The 8,506-nt window shown below is 44.9% G+C and overlaps 1 non-coding gene across 1 annotated transcript; it reads left to right on the forward strand.

The window, feature by feature from the left end:
- Positions 1–7,389: 7,389 nt before the first annotated feature.
- On the forward strand, positions 7,390–7,483 carry TRNAI-UAU (transfer RNA isoleucine (anticodon UAU)). The gene is made up of 2 exons: positions 7,390–7,427; positions 7,448–7,483. It is a non-coding gene; the product is annotated as a tRNA-Ile (tRNA).
- The last annotated feature ends 1,023 nt before the right edge of the window (positions 7,484–8,506 follow it).

Raw genomic sequence — 8,506 nt, forward strand, 5'->3', positions numbered from 1 at the left:
GCTCACTGCAAGCTCTGCCTCCCGGGTTCAGGCCATTCTCTTGCCTCAGCCTCCCAAGTAGCTGGGACTACAGGCACCCGCCACCACACCCTGCTAATTTAGTTTTTGTATTTTTAGTAGAGACGGGGTTTCACCGTGTTAGCCAGGATGGTGTCGATCTCCTGACCTGGTGATCTGTCTGCCTCGGCCTCCCAAAGTGCTGGGATTACAGGCGTGAGCCACTGCGCCCAGCTGACCAATTATTATTCCAGAGAGACAGTTTAACAACTCCCTGATCATCACCTGCTGGTGACCTGACATTCTTGGGGCAGGGGATTGGGGCAGCTAGGCAGACATGCCATGCTCATGTCTGCCTAGTGCCTACTCTAACATGAGGTTGTCAGAAATAATTAGCCTTAGAACCATATCCTTCCACTAACCCTATCTTTTCCGATCACCAGCCTCACCTTCCTTCTGGAGAGAGAAAGGTGTAGTGGATTTAGTGTTCTTACGGTCTGTGATGGCAAATTATGTGTGTTAACTTGATTGGGGTAAGGAACACCGAAAAAAGCTGATAAAATGTCATTTCTGGATGTCTGTGAGAGTGTTTTTGAAAGAGATTAGCATTTCAATCAGCAGACTGAGTAAAGCAGATCCACCCTCACCAGTGTGCATGGACATCATTCAATCCATTAAAGGCCTGAAAAGAACAAAAAGTGAAGGAAGGGATAATGCTCTGTCTTCTTGAGTTGGGACATGCATGTTCTCCTGTCATTGGAGCTCCTGGCTTTGGGATCTTCAGACTGTAGGATTACACTAGAGCCTCCCTTCTTGTCCTAGGACATTGGACTCAGACTGAATTACACCACTGGTTTTACAGGCTCTCCAGCTTGCAGACAGCAGATCATGGGACTTCTTGACCTTTGTAACCTCACAAGCTAATTTTCAGAATAAATCTACTCTCATATATCTAGTATCTATCTATCTATCTACCTGTCTATCTATTTGCTATTCGTCTGGTTTCTCGGAGAATCCTGACTAATACTTGGCTTTCTATATGACGCTAATTACTCCACAGTGATGAGAGGGAGCTTTAGTGTGACTTTCTGGGCATCTTTGTGGCAACTGACCCCTATTTCCACATTATTTTATTTTTTTCTTTGTGTCTTGCCAAGCCTTGATTATTTCTTGGAGATCACTCATTCTGGGTAGTCTCCAAAATCACTCCCAGAGACTCTCCTAACTGTATCCTACAGAGAGGAGATGCCAAAATAGTGAAGTTTGACAGCTCTATCTTGTGACAAGTACCCCTTTTTAGTGTAGCAGGAGAGGGGTTTCTAGTATAGAGGGATACTGTGCAACTTTTTCCTGGTATGCATTCCACCACTCCTCCCCCTACCCCCTCACCCCCTGCCCTACACAGTGTACATACCACCTGTGAACCTGAAATATCTGAGACAGGTCTCAATCAACTTAGAAAGCTTATTTTGCCAAGGTTCAGAAAATGCCTGTGACACAGCCTCAGAAGGTCCTGATGACATGTGCCCAAAGTGGTCAGGGTACAGCTTGCTTTTATACATTTTAGGTAGACATGAGACATTAATCAATATGTGTAAGATGTACATTGGTTTGGTCTGGAAAGGGACAACTTGAAGGAGTTGAGCGGAGGGGGTTTCCAGGTCATAGGTAGATAAGAGACAAACAGTTGCAGTCTTTTGAGTCCTTGATCAAGGACTCAATTCACTGAATACACAATTTACCTGGGGGCAGCAAATTGTCATTTATGCCTTAGTCTCACTCAGGGAAACTGCATTTTTACATAAACAATAGGGCAGAGGAAGCAATCAGATATGCATTTGTCCCAGGTGAGCAGAGGGATGACTTTCTGTCTCACATCTGTGAAGATAAGCTATCAATTTACATTGCCAGGATAAAATTCAACAGAACTGTTTTAGGGTAAAGATCTTGAGGCCCACAAGGAATTTTTTTGTGGGAAAACTGTGAGGGAGGTATGTAGCTTTTTCATCTTTGTAGTTATCTTATTTGGGATTAAAATAGGAGGCAGGTTTGCCTGACGCATTTCCCAGCTTGACTTTTCCCTTTGTCTTAGTGGTTCTGGGGTCCTGAGATTTATTTTCATTCCAAGCACCAAATTGGAGAATTTTTTTATTTTTTATTTTTCATTTTTTTGAGACAGAGTTTCACTCTTGTTGCCCAGGCTGGAGTGCAATGGCGCAATCTCAGCTCACTGTAACCTCTGCCTCCTAGCTTCAAGCAATTCTGCTGCCTCAACCTCCAAAGTAGCTGGGATTACAGGCATGTGCCACCATGCCCCACTATTTTTTTGTACTTTTTGTACAGATAGCGTTTCACCATGTTGGCCAGGCCGGTCTCGAACTCCTGACCTCGGGTGATCCACCCGCCTCGGCCTCCCAAAGTGCTGAGTTTATAGGCGTGAGCCACCGTGCCTGGCCATGGTGACTTTTAATCTCCTCTTCTCTCAGTGATTAATTTTCTCTGGTTGTTTGATGAGATTCCTAGGAAAAAAGTTCAAGACAATTGCATTCCTTTTGGAAGAACTTCCTTCAGTCATGTATGGGGAACTTCAGATACAGCCCCTCCCTGCGCTTGCTCTTGGAGGGGAGAAACAAGGGAAGGCCAGAGAGACCTTAATTTTGAGGCAGCTTCTAAGAGCCTTCCAGTTTCCTTTAAGTCTAAGAACTCAGCATGCCCAAGCACCATACTTTGGGGTATCCTTTTCTAATCCCCAACATATACATAAAATTTGAAAGAATCACCCAAAGAATGAACTATTAAGGGCAACAATCTAGAATAAAAATTCTGAGAATTGGCCGGGTGCAGTGGCTCATGCCTGTAATCCCAGCACTTTGGGAGGCCGAGGCAGGCAGATCACGAGGTCAGGAGATCGAGACCAGCCTGGCTAACACAGTGAAACCCCATCTCTACTAAAAATACAAAAATTAGCCGGGTGTGGTGGCACACGCCTGTAGTCCCAGCTACTTGGGAGGCTGAGGCAAGAGAATCGCTTGAACCTGGGAGGTGGAAGTTGCAGTGAGCCGAGATCGCGCCACTGCACTCCAGCCTGGGTGACAGAGTGAGACTTTGTCTCAAAAAAAAAAAAAAAGTTCTGAAGAATTGACATATATTTCAAGGTTCTCAGGTGATACATTGACTCCATAAATGAATGCATTTAAGCATTCATTAGACAAAAAAACTGAAAACAAGCACTAATATCCTCCAATTTGGGCTGGGCACTGTGGCTCATGCCTCTAATCCCAGCACTTTGGGAAGCTGAGGTGGGTGGATCACCAGAAGTCGGGAGTTCGACACCAGCCTGACCAACATGGTGAAACCTCGTCTCTACTAGAAATAGAAAAATTAGCCAGGCGTAGTGGCCAGTGCCTGTAATCCCAGCTATTCGAGAGGCTGAGGCAGGAGAATCGCTTGAACCTGGGAGGCGGAAATTGCAGTGAGCCGAGATTGCGCCATTGTACTCCAGCCTGGGTGACAGAGTGTGAAAAACAAAAAACAAAAACAAAAAAAACCTTGTTCACCCTGAAATGTTTAAAATACTATTTCAACATTTTCACTTTATTAATATATCCTTAAATATTTGTGATGAGGAATACACCAAAAGGTAAACACCATTTTTCTCAGGTTGTAAAAAGGTTTATCATTTTTCTCAAATGGCAAAGGAGGCACCGCCATGTCTGATTCTGGAACAAAATGATTAGAGCACTGAGTCTTGGACCCTTGAGAATCATCTTTTTTTAAATAATTTTTTTTTAAAAAATTCCCTGCCATTGTTGCACAGAGCATAATATTTTTGAGAGGGAATTTGAGTATATTACCTATGGTTGCTGTTTGAGATGAGTTTAAATAGGACATATCAGTTGCTACCAGATCTTTTTATCTCCTTGAAAAGTAAAGACTTTGTAATTTTTCTATATTTGTATAACTATTGCAAAAACAGCATGTTTACCTTCATGTTTTTGTTCCCCCTACTTAAAACATATATATACATATTTTTTGACAAGATCTTATTCTGTGGCCCAGGCTGGAAGCCTGGAGTGCAGTGGCACAATTACAGCGCACAACAGCCTCGACCTCCCAGGCTCATGTGATCCTCCCACCTTAGTCTCCTGAGTAGCTAGGACCACAGGTGACTGCCACCACACCCGGCTAATTAAAACTTTTTTTTTTTTTTTTTTGCAGAGATGGGGTCTCACCATACCAGGCTAGTCTTGAACTCCTGGCCTCAAACAATCCTCCTGCCTCAGCCTCCTAAAGTGTTGGGATTACAGGCTGAGCCACCCCGCCCGGCCTCCCAAAACTGGCCAAAACGTAATATTAACCACTACTCCCAAAACTACTTTTTTTTTTTTTTTTTTGAGGTGGAGATCGGCTCTTGTTGCCCAGGCTGGAGTGCAATGGCACAATCTCGGCTCACCGCAATCTCTGCCTTCCAGGTTCAAGCGATTCTTCTGCCTTAGCCTCCCGAGTAGCTGGGATTATAGGCATGCGCCACCATGCCCAGCTAATTTTGTAGTTTTAGTAGGGATGGGGTTTCTCCACGTTGGTCAGGCTGGTCTTGAACTCCCGACCTCAGGTGATCCGCCCACCTCGGCCTCCCAAAGTGCTGGGATTACAGGCGTGAGCCACCCCCTCCTTGGCCTCCCCAAACTACTTCTAATCACTCATAATGACATTATCAATAGTATCATGATTTCTATCAGTCAGGATCTCAAGAGAATACAGATGTCTTATTCTAATTGCAATAATTTTAGAAGGATTTAATAAAGGGACTGTTTAATAAAGGTGTCTAGTAAAGGTATGGGCAGGCTGGGGGAAGCAGAAAGAAGAGGGCAGTACTCTAGGGTTACTGATAGCAGAGTGGTCTACACCCCTAGACCTGAAGGAGAGAGGAAAAAACCATTACTGAAATTTGGAGGAAAGGTCCACTTTGATGAACTAGCCAGAGTTGACCCACAGAGATTCAGATAAATACTCTAGCCTCTTTCTCCAATCTCATTCTGATCTTATGCTGTGCTCCCACTAATGAAATTCAACTTGAGGCCTGGCGTGGTAGCTCATACCTATTATCCCAGCACTTTGGGAGGCCGAGGCGGGTGGATCACAAGTCAGGAGTTTGAGACCAGCCTGGTCAACACAGTGAAACCCCGTCTGTGCTAAAAATACAAAAATTAGCCGGGCATAGTGGCACGTGCCTGTAGTCCCAGCTACTTGGGAGGTTGAGGCAGGAGAATCACTTGAACCTGGAAGGCAGAGGTTGCAGGGAGCTGAGATTGCCACTGCACTCCAGCCTGGACAATGGAGCGAGACTCCGTCTCAAAAAAAAAAAAAAAAAAATTCAACTTGAAGCCAGAGGCCTGGGGTGTCTATTGGTGTAGATCGTAACAGGTCAGTTTTCTATGGCACAGTGGGTAGAGAACTGAAGACAGTCACTTTTTTAACATCAACAATTCAAAACATTCAGCTTTCCATCCACCTTTTTCTCCGATCATAATTTTATGCTTATAAATCCTATATTATGTCACTGACTGGCCTCCTGATAAGAGTTGTTTAATATCCAGTGACATACTGTGAGTCCTATAAGTTTTCATCCCTTAAGAACAATAATTCCCCAAATGCTGGTTCTTCATATCTAGATCTGGTTTTGGAATATAAAATCATTAGTATTGTTATGAGGTTTATAGAACTCACTGAGAACAGTGCCTGACCCTTGTGTCTTAGTACTTTAGGGCTATATTAACAAAATACCTTTGACTGGATAATTTGTAAAGAATATAATTTTTTTTTTATAGTTCTGGAGACAGGGAAGTCCAAGATCAAGGCTCCAGTTGATACGGTATCTGGTGAGGGATGCTCTCTCTGCTTCAAAGGTGATGCCTTTTGCTGCATCCTCACAGGGCAGAAGATATCAGAGGGCCAGGCAGCCCTCTGAAGCCTCTTTTACGTAGGCAGTAATCCCATTCAGGAGGCCAGAACCCTCAGGACTTAATTACTTTCCAAAAGGCCCCACCTCCTAATATCACAATGGAGGTTAAGTTTCAATATAATTTTGGAGAAACACAAACACTCAAACCGTAGCACTATGGTAAGCTCTACTGTTATGAGCTACTGTTATTTAGATGGAGCAATCTCTAGAGGTTCAGGCAGAGCTTTGTTGCTCCCTCTGGGACTGTGTAGTGAGAATGTAGGAGCTTCTCTGGTGAGGTGGTCATCTACCAAGGAGCCTGTGTTGCTTCTCCCTGCTCCTCACCTTAAGGTGTTATTTTAAACACATGAAATGATCTCAAAACAGCTATATAATAGACATCAAGATATGGAAGCATCCCCTTTTTAAAAAAAGTATGGAGAAACTTAGTCGCTGGTCCGTTACTCTCAGTCCTATTTGTTAAGTGTTCCGTGGTCAGGAATAGGCACGCTATTCCTTTTACACAATTCTTCTGGTTGACAGAAATTATTCTATAAAAGCCAACAGACTTCATATCTTGTGTGTATGTGTACTTTGGCAGCTGCCTTTTCCCCCAGACCAAAATCGAACAATCAAGCAACAAACAAAGTTGGCCTTAAAATTGAGGCCCCAGAGATGAGGTTACTGAGCGGGTATATGTCACAGAGGCAAACTTTCTGCAATGAATTGGAAAAGAACATCAAGACAGAGGGCGGAGCGCTGGGGGTGAACACCGCCTTGACCTTTGTAACCTGCTGCACAAATAAGGAGTGGTTGCTGTGCCAGTTTTCCCTGAAGAGGTGCCTGACCAGCTGGCTCTGTGAATTCGAATACAGTTTTCAGGCAGGCTCTGGGAGAGTTTTGGGGAATCCCGAAAGACAGCCCAGAGATGCTGGACTGCGAATGCAGGCGCGCTGCAGGCGAGGCTGGGAGGGCCGCCAGGAGCGCTGCGGGTATCGGGAGACGCGCAGAGGGAGGGGCAGGCAGCGGGCTCCGCTTCTTCGCGTCCTGGCTCTGAAAGCATCCACAGGCCAGCGGGGCGGTGCTAGGTGAAGCTACGAAGAAGCCAAATAGCTCGCGTCTTCTACAAAAACCGTGTTCTTGCTAGAACGTTGGCAAGGAGAAGACGGAGTCTCTCCTTTTTCTCCTCGGCTTTTCTCGGGCTTTCTGAAAAGAGCACCTGCATATTCCCAGGAAATTTTGGCTCCTGATGGCATGGGGGAGGATCACATTCATCTTCTAGGAGAGATGGAGATATCTTGATCAAATTGTGTTTTATGCAAGAGGCGAGGGGCTGCGAAGGGAGGATCCCGGGCAGCTCAGCGCGCTCCCGCTCCGGCGCGAGGCCGGGGTCGAGCGCTTCAGTAGCTCATGGCTCTGTAGAGTGCGCATGGCCAAGCAAAGGAAAGCATGCTCCAGTGGCGCAATCGGTTAGCGCGCGGTACTTATACAACAGTATATGTGCGGGTGATGCCGAGGTTGTGAGTTCGAGCCTCACCTGGAGCATGTTTTCTTCCAATTGCGATTTCAGACATTTCACGATAATGCATTTTTCCCTTATCTTTAAAGTAAAAAGCTAAAATGGATAAATTTTCCGTGGTGAGCCCATAAAGATTCCTTTGATCAAGGAGGGATATTTGGCAGATTTCAGAGAAGGGAAGAAATCCAGCAAGACCCAAATTGAACTCATCCAGCAAACTCATTTCTCCTCAGTCAGAAGGCCTCACAGCCAGGCTGTACAGCTTCAATGAAGCTTCCTCCCTCCCTTGCTCCTCCACTTAAAAACTATTCTTCAGCTCTTTGGGGACTGAGCAAGGAGGTGGAAAAACTGGGTTTTATTCTCTATGATTTGTGTAGCTGTCACCGGGGTTCATCAATGTGCAGAAAGTGCTCCCAGGTACCTTAGCTTTGATATCTACAAGGTTGGCAGTGAAGTTGTTGAACTCCACCTGTGAAACCTAAATGTGTTCTGTGTAGAGCTCCACTGTCTACTTTACAAAAACCTGACTAGAAAACAAGAAATGCTAATTTTCCCCCAGCAGTGAAACATCAGACATAAGTGGCTGGGTATGTATTTCTTCCTAATTTCATCAAAAAGTAAACAAACTGCCTTGTTTGGAAAAACACATTCATCTTGATGCTGGTGTCTGAAATACATGATTCCAGGTGGTTGTGCTTTTATCCAGTCTTTCCCGGATTTCATTTGGTCTTGTAGAATCTTCCTCCTGTTCCTTAAATATGGATATTCCCCCAGTTCTGTCCTCAGCTTTCCACACATGTAGTGATATACACATTCTGTGTTAGTCATGATTCTCCAGAGAAACAGAACCACTAGGATATATAAAGGTAAATAAGAGGAATTATGAGAATTGGTTCACAGGATTGTGGAGGCGAGAAATCTCACAATATGCTGCCTGCAAGCTAGAGAATAAGGAAAAACAGTGGTGTGATTTAGGCCTGCGTCCCAAAGCCTGAGGAAGCAGTGGGCCAGGGAGAAGGGAGACTCCTCTGGAGTCCCAGATTCTGAAG

This window comes from Pan paniscus, chromosome 5 (genome assembly GCF_029289425.2).
Source record: "Pan paniscus chromosome 5, NHGRI_mPanPan1-v2.0_pri, whole genome shotgun sequence".
Lineage (NCBI taxonomy): Eukaryota > Metazoa > Chordata > Mammalia > Primates > Hominidae > Pan > Pan paniscus.